Source organism: Microtus ochrogaster, unplaced genomic scaffold (genome assembly GCF_000317375.1).
Source record: "Microtus ochrogaster isolate Prairie Vole_2 unplaced genomic scaffold, MicOch1.0 UNK22, whole genome shotgun sequence".
Lineage (NCBI taxonomy): Eukaryota > Metazoa > Chordata > Mammalia > Rodentia > Cricetidae > Microtus > Microtus ochrogaster.
In genome coordinates this window covers 2,903,419-2,915,205 of record NW_004949120.1, presented here as the reverse complement: position 1 = coordinate 2,915,205, position 11,787 = coordinate 2,903,419, and the positions used below count along the sequence as shown (strand labels likewise).

Genomic DNA, 11,787 nt, shown 5'->3' with positions numbered 1-11,787 from the left:
GCTACAGTACCTAACATAAACTTGATGGCCTTCAGTACATTAGCCAGCATGTAAAATGTGCACAGAATGGGCCACACTCCAGGGCCCCTGCATTGTGGCACATTTGGGCACCCACGGATCCTTCCTTACTCAACTCATCTAACCCAGAAAACAGAAAACAGTGAAACTATTTCATACCTAGTAATTCTATTTTATTACCTCCAAAGTGGAAAATACAATGCAATTAAAACCAAATGCAGAAACAGTGAGGTACCTACACATGCTCTTAAAATAGTATTTTGAAGGGAGTGATACTGTTTCAACACCTGTTTGTGCATGAGCAGCTAGTCTTCAGTGTACACTTCTAAAACATCCACCATGGAGCACAAATAAGCATAAAAGCTCAGCCCTGGCAAATTCTGCTCTCAGAGGTGAATTGCTTTGCCTTCTCCTATTTCCACAGTTATTGATTGAGAAAGTCTAGTGAAGATATTGTTTGGAATGAGTTTTGAAAGATGAATAAGAGTATAAGATAGTAAATTCTCAAGAGGTTTTACTAGTATTTCAGACACAGAAATAGCATGGACAAAGATGCCCATCAGAAAATCATATAGAGATTCTGGAAGAGTGTAAATAGTTTGGAGTTTCTAAAGCTTAAACCATGAGACTGGGTGATTGTGGAAGTGAGAATGGGGGGGTGGGTAAGGAAGAGCCAGGTCCTTCATCACACCAATGGAAAGATCTACCTTCATGTGCTAATGTGTCAAAAAGTTTTTAGGCAGAGGAATGAGTTGTAGATTGTGGTTTATATTTAGTCATGGAGGGGGAGGATAGAAATGTATGGCATATTTATGGGTGCCTGTAGAGACCAGAAGGAGAGATCAGATCTACCAAAGCTGGAGCTACGGACAGTTTGTGAGGCACCTGATGTGAGTCCTTGGTCCTGAACTGTGGTCCTCTGGAGGAGCAGAAAGGGCTCCTGTTTTCTGAATCATCTCACCAGTCTCTGTCCTTCCTTTGTGACAGTTGTGTTGAATAAATGTGGACGCTTTCCTCTTCTTTGTCTTATTATAAGGTATGAACTTTATGAAAAGTGAAAAAAATACTAATTATTTTTCCATGATTCTCTGTGATTGTTTTTTAATCCAGGAAAGAGTGCAAACTCCCCCCACTACCACAAATTATGCAATCATGTTTCCCAGATTTGGGGAAATCTCGGGGTCAGCACATCCAGAGTGCGATGAATAAGCCTCACCCTGGGAAAACCACCTACATTATCATGGTATCTCCCCTGCCATTCATCCTTGCTTTTTCTTAAATCTCAAAGAAGTAATATTTACCTCCAGTGATGGAGGTAAAGTAAATGGGGAATAAAGCTAATGTCTTGTCAAATAATGACAAGCTTATTTGGTGATGAAGTCAGAAGATAAAGGATGTTGAAAAATTCAGATGGGATGGGCAGATGATAGGGTCCAATTAAGATTATGGTATAGCACTGAAGTCCCAGCATTTCATTCTGTAAATGTGTGATGGTACTAACTGATTGAAGGTCCTGGGGATTTTTTCTTAACTATCCTGTATCTTAAGTACAGCAGAAAATATGGTCTGTCACATTGGCCATGCAAAGTGAGATATTGCTGACTGGAAGGGTCGTGGCTGGAGATCTGTGAAGGAAATAGTTCAGGTTATAAACCATGTTGTTGAGGTCAGGTGATTTGGCTAAAGGAGTGGGGTTATTAGATATGAGAAATATGGATGGGTCGAGGATTGTTGTCCTTTCCTTTGGTCAAATCAAAGAGAATCTATTCACTGTTTCTCTGTGGCTGCGACTAAACACCACGATGAATGGCACTTGCGGAAGAGAAGGTTTATTTTAGCTTACAGTTCCAGAGGAATAGGAATCCATTATAGTGGGAGAGAGACATGGCAGCAGGAGCAGGATGCTGAGAGAGAACATCTTCAACTGCAAAAATGAAGCAAGGACAGTGAATAGCAAGTGTGTGCTGGCTATGATGTCTAAGTCTGCCCGGTGGCATGCTTCTTTCAAAAGATGTACCATCTCCCCAAACGATACCACCAAGCAGAAAAAAAGGGTATCTGAGCCTGTGGAGAACGCTTCCATTCAGTCCACCATAGAGCAGAGGGATAGAATGGATGCTTTACTATAAAAATAATCCCTAGGATTTGTTGTCGTTGTTTGTTTGCCTTAATGGTTACTGGGATAAGTGATCTCAACAAAACCTAGAATCACCCGAGAAGCAGGCGTCTGGGGCTGGCAGTGGAAGAGTGTCTTTACTAGGCCAAGTTGGGTGCAAAGATCCACCCATTGCAGGGTACACCATGCTCTGGGCCAGACTAGAGAGCAGAGCTCAGGCACTACACTCTCCTTCTTTGCTGTGGATGCAATGTGGCCAGCTGTTCCTGCTCAGGTTCCTGCTGTTATGAATTCCTACCTGATGGACTGCAACCCTGAGCAGGGAGATAAAATGAACCTTTTTACTTTAAATTGCTTTTGCCAGGGTATTTTTATCTCAGCAACATAAAAATTACTAGAGGCAGTTACTACTCATTAGAAATGCGGAAGAACTTTATTTTGATAACTATCAAGAGATTAAAAGGCCATTTTCACAAAGTGAAAACTTTAATTTTGATATAAAAATATTTTGATATGCCTGAAATATGCTCTGCCTGACTACCTGGACCTCAATGACAAAGACAGGATCTCCAGAAAATCGATTTTCACATTCATCAAATAAAGGACTGTGGGAGGGAGAGGAAAGCAGAAGAGGAAGGACTAAGCCATTGAAAAAAGTATTCGAGGGAGGGAGCTTTGAGGTTAAAAACTGCAGAAAGTGAAATATAGCAATCACAAGGAATTTGGTTGGCTTTGAAGCCAAAGGTATGTAGAAGAAAATCATCAGAATTAATTAAAAAGTATATTCATGCATTAAACAATGAACACTTAAGTGGCATTATTCTGGAAAGGAAGAGTCGAACTGATTGGATGATTTCTTCACACAAGTAGAACACAAAGTGCTGGGCAAGAAAAGGCAGCAAATAGTCTGTGAACATATATGGATAGAGATTAATTAAAGCATGAAATCAAATGTCAAAGTACTGTAACTAGAATTTAACTGAACCAAAAGATCCAGCTATTGGAGAAAACAAGAGCGAAACAGGAAACTTTTATGCTGAAAGAAAAGGGTTTCCGGGAGGGAGACATGCATGTGGCACTTGGCACACCAGCAGTGGAGCAGTGGCTTTTGCTGGTTCGAATCTAATAAAGCCCTCTCCGTGACAGCGCCATTAATAAGGTCTTCAAAATGGTCTCCCAGAACACTTCCTCTTTTGATTTTTCATGATTTAATTAGAAACATCTTTTTAAAGGCTGGTTTTACTGTGGTGGCAGCAGGCTGCCTCCTCAGCACTCCGTGGTTTAATGACGGCGGCCATAAAGCAGAATCCCCAGCCCTTGTCGTGCGATGGCGGAGAACCCACCCATTTGCCACTTTTAGTGCCCCTGAGTCATCATCTTATACGTGTTCATCAACATTTTAAGTGTCCCTCTTTAAAAAAAAATGTAATTTGATAGTTAATTTTCTAAACTTATTATTCTTTTATTTCTTTACAAAGTAATAACGTTCATATCTGTTGGGTGGGCTGCGTTCTCACCCGACTCCTTGTTTCTAACAAGCAAAGTTTTTATTCTCTAGTTTTACAATATTGCTCCTGCTCAGAGATTTGGTTAAACTAAATTCTTCTATGGATTCATGAGCATCTGTAAAGATGAATTAGCTCCTTTGTGGCATGTCCTCCTACACTACAGTTTTAGAACATACATAAATACTATAGTGGTTTACTGCAATTTCTAGCATAAAATTAAAGGCCTAAGAGAAAATTTAAATATACAGCTGGAAAATTAAAGACAGAACACTTGCTTTCATACAAATTTATTTTTCTAATGAGGGATTCTCCATTTATTTATTTATTGTTTACTTATTTATTTTAGCTCTCAGAGAGTTTTCAATGTGAAATGCTGATTGAGTCCTCCCAGATCCTCTTGAACAGAATCAAATGGGTACCAAGTTGCTCTCTCCTTTCATGGGGAACTGTTTAGGGCAGCATTCCTTGTCGATCATGTAAACACCCACAGTAGCAGGAGCACGCTTAGCAACATCAACCACTCCTACCTTTAGCTCCACGTGCCATTCATGCAGCTATATTTCTGGAGCGGCAGGTCAGAAGCCCAGCTGTGCTGGGGCCTGTCGTCATCTGTCCTGCCTTGCCAGAGAGTGACTTGGGGCAAATTATAGGACTTTTCCCTATTCTTCATAGAATATAGTAGTAGTTTTCCACTTATGCATTTCACTGGGTGAATTTTTATCACATTTAAAGTATTTGGGACAAGGACTGTCACATAGTAGGAGTCTGATCATTATTGACAGGTATAACTGTTTCCCTGTTCTGTCTTGCTGGCAAGACCTTCACTTTTTATGCTAGTCAACTTCCCATCTTTGCGACACAATACCTGGAATGTAGGATGTCCTTGTGTAGGATGTGACTACGTGTCTCTCTTATTGGTTGATGAATAAAGCTGTTTACCCAATGGCCAGGCAGAATATTCCTAGGCAGAAACTTGAAACAAAGATAGGGAGAGAGAGAAGGCGGAGTGGGGAGACACCATATAGCCCCCAGGGAAGCAAGATGTGAGGTAACAAGCCGCAAGCCTCATGGTAAACTATAAACTGATAGAAATGGGTTAATTTATAGTTAGAGCTAGCCAGTAAGAAGCCTGAGTCTAGCAATTGTAACTGATAATAAACCTCAAAGTGGCTATTTCATAAGCGGTGACGGGGACTTGGTAGGTGGAGAGAAACCAGTTCAGTGGGCCCAAAGCGATGGAGAAAAATCTCCATCTACATACCTGAGGGAAAAAAAAAAACTGGAAAAAAATAAAAGGAAAATAAAAGGGCTATGTCAGCTCATTTCAGAGGATTCAGTCCATGGTCACTCGGCCCCAGTGAGGCCAGGTGAAGCCTAGGTTTCAAGGTAGAAAACAGAGGTGCTCAGCTCACAGTAACTGGACAGCAGAGAGTTCAGAAGAGGTTGAGGAATACTATACCCTCCGTGAGAAAACGCCCCAGTGAGCAGGGTCCCCTGAAATGTTTCCATGGACTTTTCAGTGGCACACCAGCGAACACCAAGCCTTTACCATAAGACCAGCAAACAGCAAACCTGGAGGAGCCTCCCAGAATACTTTCTCCTTTTCTCCTCCCCCTCACTTAAATGCACAAGTAGCGCTTTCCTAGATTTCTTCAGTAATTTATTGTTTTACTCAATAGGCATTGCTTGAGCACTTGCTGTAGTCCATAAACAGAACTGGACCGGGGAGCCTTAAGGGGAAACTGGAGCCTTATGGCCTTGCAGTGACTGGAGTCTCGATTACCCAATAAAACAAGCAGTGAGAGTGGCCTTAGACCAGTGAGGAAGGGTGCCTGAGAGCCAGAGGGTGGGGGATCGCGTCTGGTAGGAAGCCCAGCAGGTGGCATTCACCTTGCTGCACAACAGCCTGCCTGCACTCTCACTTTTTAGCTTGGCCTCTGCAGATTTCCTAAATGGGCTATTTAGGAAGGTGGGGGCCTCAGGAATCTGTGTGCATAGAGCACTTCAGCTGATTCTGGTGCAAAAGTCTAAAAGTACACTTCTTAGACAAGATGGACAAGAACAAATGATGATCCTGGCATGAAGCTTCAGTGTGGCTCCGGCACACCCAAACTGTAAGCAAATTAGCAGCGCATACCTAAGCACACCGTGAAAGAAGACCTTTTAGTTGCCGTGTGCTTCAGAGAGAGACTCATTCCTGAAAGTCCTTAGCCTGTCACCTCAGATGCAGGATAAACCCAAGAACCCCGCATTGGAACACTTGCCAATAAGGGAATTTTTATAGCAGTACTTGTTCACACTGCCTAAGGATTGCAGTGTCAGTGATCACATTCTTGGGGGCAGTCGGGAATGAGCCTTTCTGCTGCTGTATTTAATTTTCTGCATGTTTTTAAACCTCCAAGTCCCCGGCAATTTCCTTTTTGATGTCTTATTTCGCTTCTGCCTCCTCAACCCCCCGAGGGTGCCCAACCTATTCGGAAATACCTGGAGCTCATTCTTATGAGAATCATGCAACGGCGATAAGGAACACAAAACTGTCTACTGGAAGGAAGGCTTCTATGTTATGGTGAGGAAAGCTTTAAGAAAACACAAAATCAAGTTTGGAATTTCACACACAGATCACTTGTGGTGCATAGCTGGGTTTTCTCGCTGTCCCTTAAATGACCCCATCCGGGATGACTATGATTGGCCACTATGATCTCCAGGGTATTCAATTCCCATATGCCAAGACTCTATATGTTGTTTTACTTAAAGTGCGTGCTTCTTGTTCAGAGCTCAAACACTGTTTCTGAGATATGGGGGAGCAAAATGAAATTGTCCACAATAGTTTTAAAAGGCAATTGTTCCTCTTTATCCGTGGCAGAATAATAACAATAATTGTCACCACTTAAGTAGCGCCTTTCATCCTCCGACCCCAAGGCACTTGAACAGGGAGGCTACACATTATTTAAGTGAATTTCTTTTTGGGAAACGGGGCAAATGAGAGACATGTAATACATGGTTAGCTATGCTAATTTTGTTTTCTTTAACAAATGCAAAATAAATAGCCTCCTAAAAAGCCAGATAATATCTTGAAGACAAACCCTTTACGAAGTAGGTTATTCTAAACAGATGTGCCTTGTTCTATGTCCATGTGATTTTTAAAGATTTTATTCATATACATGCAAACCCCAGACTTGATTAATACTGAATTTCTGGCCGATTTTTTTCAAACAGAAGCAAGCGACTTTCTTGCACATAGAAAAATTGTTTTAATGAACAGAAAACCAACAGCTTTTTGAAGCTTTGCTGCTTTCTAAATTTTATGAGTAAATTTTGTGGAAACTGTGTAAATAGAGCATAATTATTTTAAAAATAGGAGCCTTTGTTATTAACTGTCTAACTGTCAGGGGTATAGAAAGCACCCTGCTGCATAGACAAAGGACTGAAAAAAAGTTACCTGGAGAGAGTTTTCGCTATTGAAAGAATAAACACTAAAGCAATAAAATGAACTTTTGGTTCACAGATGCAAATACTGAATACTAAACCTGGCTGAGGGGAAATCACTTTCGCCTGATAACCAGATTACTTAGAACAAAAATAGAGAAAATTAAGAACTGAAGAGCAGAAAATTAAGGTAGAGGCAATTTAAAGAGTAAGTAGATGATGTAGGCTTTCATTTTCTTCCCCCCCTGTGTCCAGCTAATTAAAATTACAATCAAAATGAAAGAGTCTAAACTTGTAAATATCTTTAGCTAATGATTTTGTCTTTTTAATCATCCTCACATTCAAAGTCTTCTTTTATTCATTTAGGTCTTTACAATAAAATGAAATTGTTTTTCCCCTGTAAAAATCCTTCCTTTAATTTTCGTTATCGGCTTCTCTGTATTCCCCAGCTCTTTTATTTTTCCTCTTCTCTTTGGAGCTTTTCAACTTTGCTTTGAAAATACTTCACAAAAGGCAAAAGTTGTGTGTTGAGTGTTTATTTTATTTAAACATTTGAATGTTGGGGGTTGGACAAGTTGCTTGGTCGACTGAAAACATGCTTCACATACACAAGGCCCTGAGTTCAATCTCCAGGAACAAGCAAATATGAAACAAATCAAATATCAAATTCTGATATAAACACAGTACATCAAGGCTCTCTCACCCATAAAAAGAATAATACCCTGTTATAATATACATGCCTCTTATGTAATTAAATGTGTATCACTGAATTATATATCATACAATGCAATTATTATACATCAAGCTTACAGAAATTAATTTATTGCATATTTGGTATTTGTTATTGCCATTTCTGCCAGAAATATTTTGCATTCAATATTCAATATTACCCCATAGCTAATAAAAATTAGCAAGACTTACTGATTCTGGTTTTTTTTTTTTTTTGGTTTTTCTCTCTGTGCTATATCAGAGATATTTTTTTTTATTGAGAAAAGGAAAAAAAACACAAGTTTCCGCCTCCTCCCAGCCTCCCACCTCCCTCCCCCTCCTCCCACCCTTCTCCCCCTCCCTCTCCAGTCCAAAGAGCAGTCAGGGTGCCCTGCCCTGTGGTAAGTCTTAGGTCCTCCCCCCTCCGTCCATATCTTGGAAGGTGAACATCCAAACTGGCTAGGCGCCCACAAAGCCAGAAAATTAAGTAGGAACAAAACCCCTTGCCATTGTCCTTGGCTTCTCATCAGCCCTCATTGTTCCCCATGTTCAGAGAGTCCAGTTTCATCCCGTGCTTTTTCAGTCACAGTCCAGCTGGCCCTGGTGAGCTCCCAGTAGATCAGATCCACTGTCTCAGTGGGTGGGTGCACCCCTCGTGGTCCCGACTTCTTTGCTCAGGTTCTCCCTCCTTCTGCTCCTCACTGGGACCTTGAGAGCTCAGTCCAGTGCTCCAGTGTGGGTCTCTGTCTCTATCTCCATCCATCACCAGGTGAAGGTTCTATGGTGATATGCAAGATATTTGTTAGTATTGCTATAGGATAGGCTCATTACAGGTTCCCTATCCTCAGCTGCCCAAGGAACTAACTGGGGACATCGCCTTGGGCTCCTGGGAGCCACTCTAGCTTCAAGTCTCTTGCCAACCCTAAGGTGGCTCCCTTATCTAAGAATTGTGCTTCCCTGCTCCCCTATCCAACCTTACTTTATCCCAATCATCCTTTTTCCCCAAGTTCCCTCCATCCTCCCCTTCTCCCTTTTCTCTCCCCATTTCCCCTTACCCCCATCCCATCCCACCCCCAAGATCCCAATTCTCCCCCTGGCAACTTTGTCTACTTACCATAGCCAAAAGGATAACTATATGTTTTTCTTTGGGTTCACCTTCTTATTTAGCTTCTTTAGGTTCACCAATTGTAGACTCCGTGGCCCTTATTTATAGCTAGAAACCAATTATGAGTGAGTACATCCCATGTTCATCTTTTTGGATCTGGGTTACCTCACTCAGTATAGTGTTTTCTATTTCCATCCATTTGCATGGTTTTTTTAATATTTTCATTCTACCCATCAGCATTAGTACCAACATATTTTAAACACCATCATAGCAAAGCCAGCTTATTTCAGACCATCTCAATTAATTTCCCTCCATTTGCTTTAATGAATGAAAAGCAAACCTTTAAAGAAAGCCATAGGAAAGCACATTTCAAACTATCATGAGTTATCTAATTACCTACTTAGAAGTGAGCAAAAGCAGTTAGCTGACCTCTGCCCTCACCCTAGCCCTCCTGTATTGCTATAGTGGTTAGTGAGATTGTATATCCTAAGTGGCATTGTATACTCTACTGAGTGATTTTTATCTTAAAAACAAGCTGTAACTCTGTCATTTCTTAAAGTCTCATAAATTCTTCCCCTTGCTCTTAGTTTAAAAAGACCTTCTAAGATTAAAAGAATTATTTTAGCCCTCCTCGGGCTATTCTTTATACAACAATACAACAGCTTCTTAAAAATTGCATGTAGCTTTGTAACTCAGATGGACACCCTTGTACACATTATTCTCTTCTGTTTGTACAACAAAGTCCTACCCATTCTTGCTATGATTCTTTATAGCCCAGACTGGATCAGGCCTGAGATAGGTACTTACTTTTGCACTGATTTCTGCTTGACCTTTATGATAGATACTGTAACTGCATCACATTATACCTGCCTCTTCATTTAGATATAAGCTCCCTCCTGGCAAGGGCTATGCTGGCTATTTTTCACTGTTTTAGCTCCAGACACTGCTTATATAAGCAGTTATCACTAATTATTTTCAGAGGAAGAAATCAAGTATTGAAAGTATAAACAAATGTGTGGCACTGGATGCTAGGTTTGTGGAAGAATCAAACATGAATCTAAGCTAGAGTGAGATGATTAGACATTCTTCTCCCTATTCATCACTAACTAGGATTTGACCAAGTATTCATCTTGGCTCCATTTGAGCACCAATTGAAGTATGGGCATCACTGGATTCTGGCATCTGTTGTAAATAAACATGCATGTGGAAGGACCTCTCGTAGGTCTATTCTATAATCGTAGATGCTGGAATATTGGATAATTTTGTTATTAGTAGAAGGGGCTAACATCCATTACTTATGACTAATTATTGTAGCTGACAGATTAATACCCATTACTCCAACATGCATAAGTCAAGGAAAGACAAAATAGGGAATGCTTAAAGTCCATAAGAGATAATGGCAGCCTTCAAAGTGCATGCTTCCCCTGTGTGGAGGCCCAAGTTAAGTTAGCAACCATTAGAACCACGTGGCTTATATAGTAATTTAAGTTTTTGAAATTCACACTTTCTGGACTCTAGACACAATTCATTTTATTGCAGAGCTATTTCCATTTCAACTGCAGGTTGGTTGCAGCATGAAGATGCATGCACATCCCTCCTGTCACCACGGAATGCAGTTCCCACTCGTGGTGGTACTCTGGTGATCAATTCTGTACAGATGTGCCTCAGATACATTAAGTGTCCCAAAATACTACCATTCACAGGAAAACGAGATGTTCCAAATCTTGTAGCTCACATGTTCCTTAGCACTTCTATGACTATGTTTACTGAAAACTGATGAAATGAAGTCAAAATTTGTATATGTGGTAATTTATTTAGTAAATATTTGAGTTTCTATTATTGTTAAGGGAGGAAAAAAAGCATTGTAGATATGGCAGAAAAGAATGCTTCTTCTGCAGAGTCCGAATATACTGGAGGGATACAGATGATAAGCAAATAAATACTAGATTGGTGGAGAAGAAATTGTGGTTCAGTGCTATGCATTTTAGCCATTATAACTAGATTCAGATACATCTTTATTAATAAAAACAGAAATTATTACAATGAATGTATTTTTCTCATGAGATAAGTTTGTTTATTCAAGTATCATTAAAAATTCCTACTTCAGGATTCATTAAACTCTTGGAAAGCATGTCATTCATCTTGCTGGTTGGACAAGTATTTTCCCCGCAAAAAGTTGCTGGGATACTTGTCGGAGTGGCAGTTGGATGGATAAAAGTCAGATGAATATAATGAATGTAATATAATATAATATAATATATAATATAATGGGTGACACAAAACTCAGTAGCCTAATACTTTAGACTTTTGGAGCTTTGTTTGTGTGGCGTATAGCTGAACAGCATAATGGAGAAATGGGTCCTTTTTGTTTACCAGTGTCAGTGCAGGCATTGCAATTTTCAGTGCATCCCACCAATGGTATTGATCTAATTTCTCAGATATCATAGTTTCATCACTGGGTTTAGAAAACTGTAATGGGTTAGACCACTGTGACCATGACCCTTCCTGGTGCCAGTGTGGTTTTAAGAAGGGCTTAAGAGCTTTGTGTCAATCCAGCCACTGAGCTGGTCATCATCTGATGTCACAAAAAATCCACTAGCCAACATATGTGATAATCCCACAGAAAAGTATCTCATTGTGGCTTGGAGTAAGACAAGGGCAGTTAAACAAAGAATTCTGTTTCACATCTGGTCAGCTCGTAAGGCACACACATACGGGCATTTTTACTCTTTCAGCTTTGCTTCAAATGCTAAGCATAATGGAATGCCACCCATGGAGTTTTTGTCGCGCTCTTGTAGAGTTGTAAGAGGATCTCTTTGGATGGTTGTGCTCCAACGGTCATTTTCAGTTTCCAGTGGCCGCCTGCATTGCTCCCTAACAAGGTTCTTTTTTTTTTTTGGTTTTTT

General features: G+C 40.4%; 1 non-coding gene across 1 annotated transcript; it reads right to left on the bottom strand.

Moving 5' to 3' along the window:
* Positions 1 to 1,125: 1,125 nt before the first annotated feature.
* On the bottom strand, positions 1,126 to 1,281 carry LOC113458417. The gene has a single exon (XR_003378807.1). It is a non-coding gene; the product is annotated as a U1 spliceosomal RNA (small nuclear RNA).
* Between the last annotated feature and the right edge of the window lie 10,506 nt (positions 1,282 to 11,787).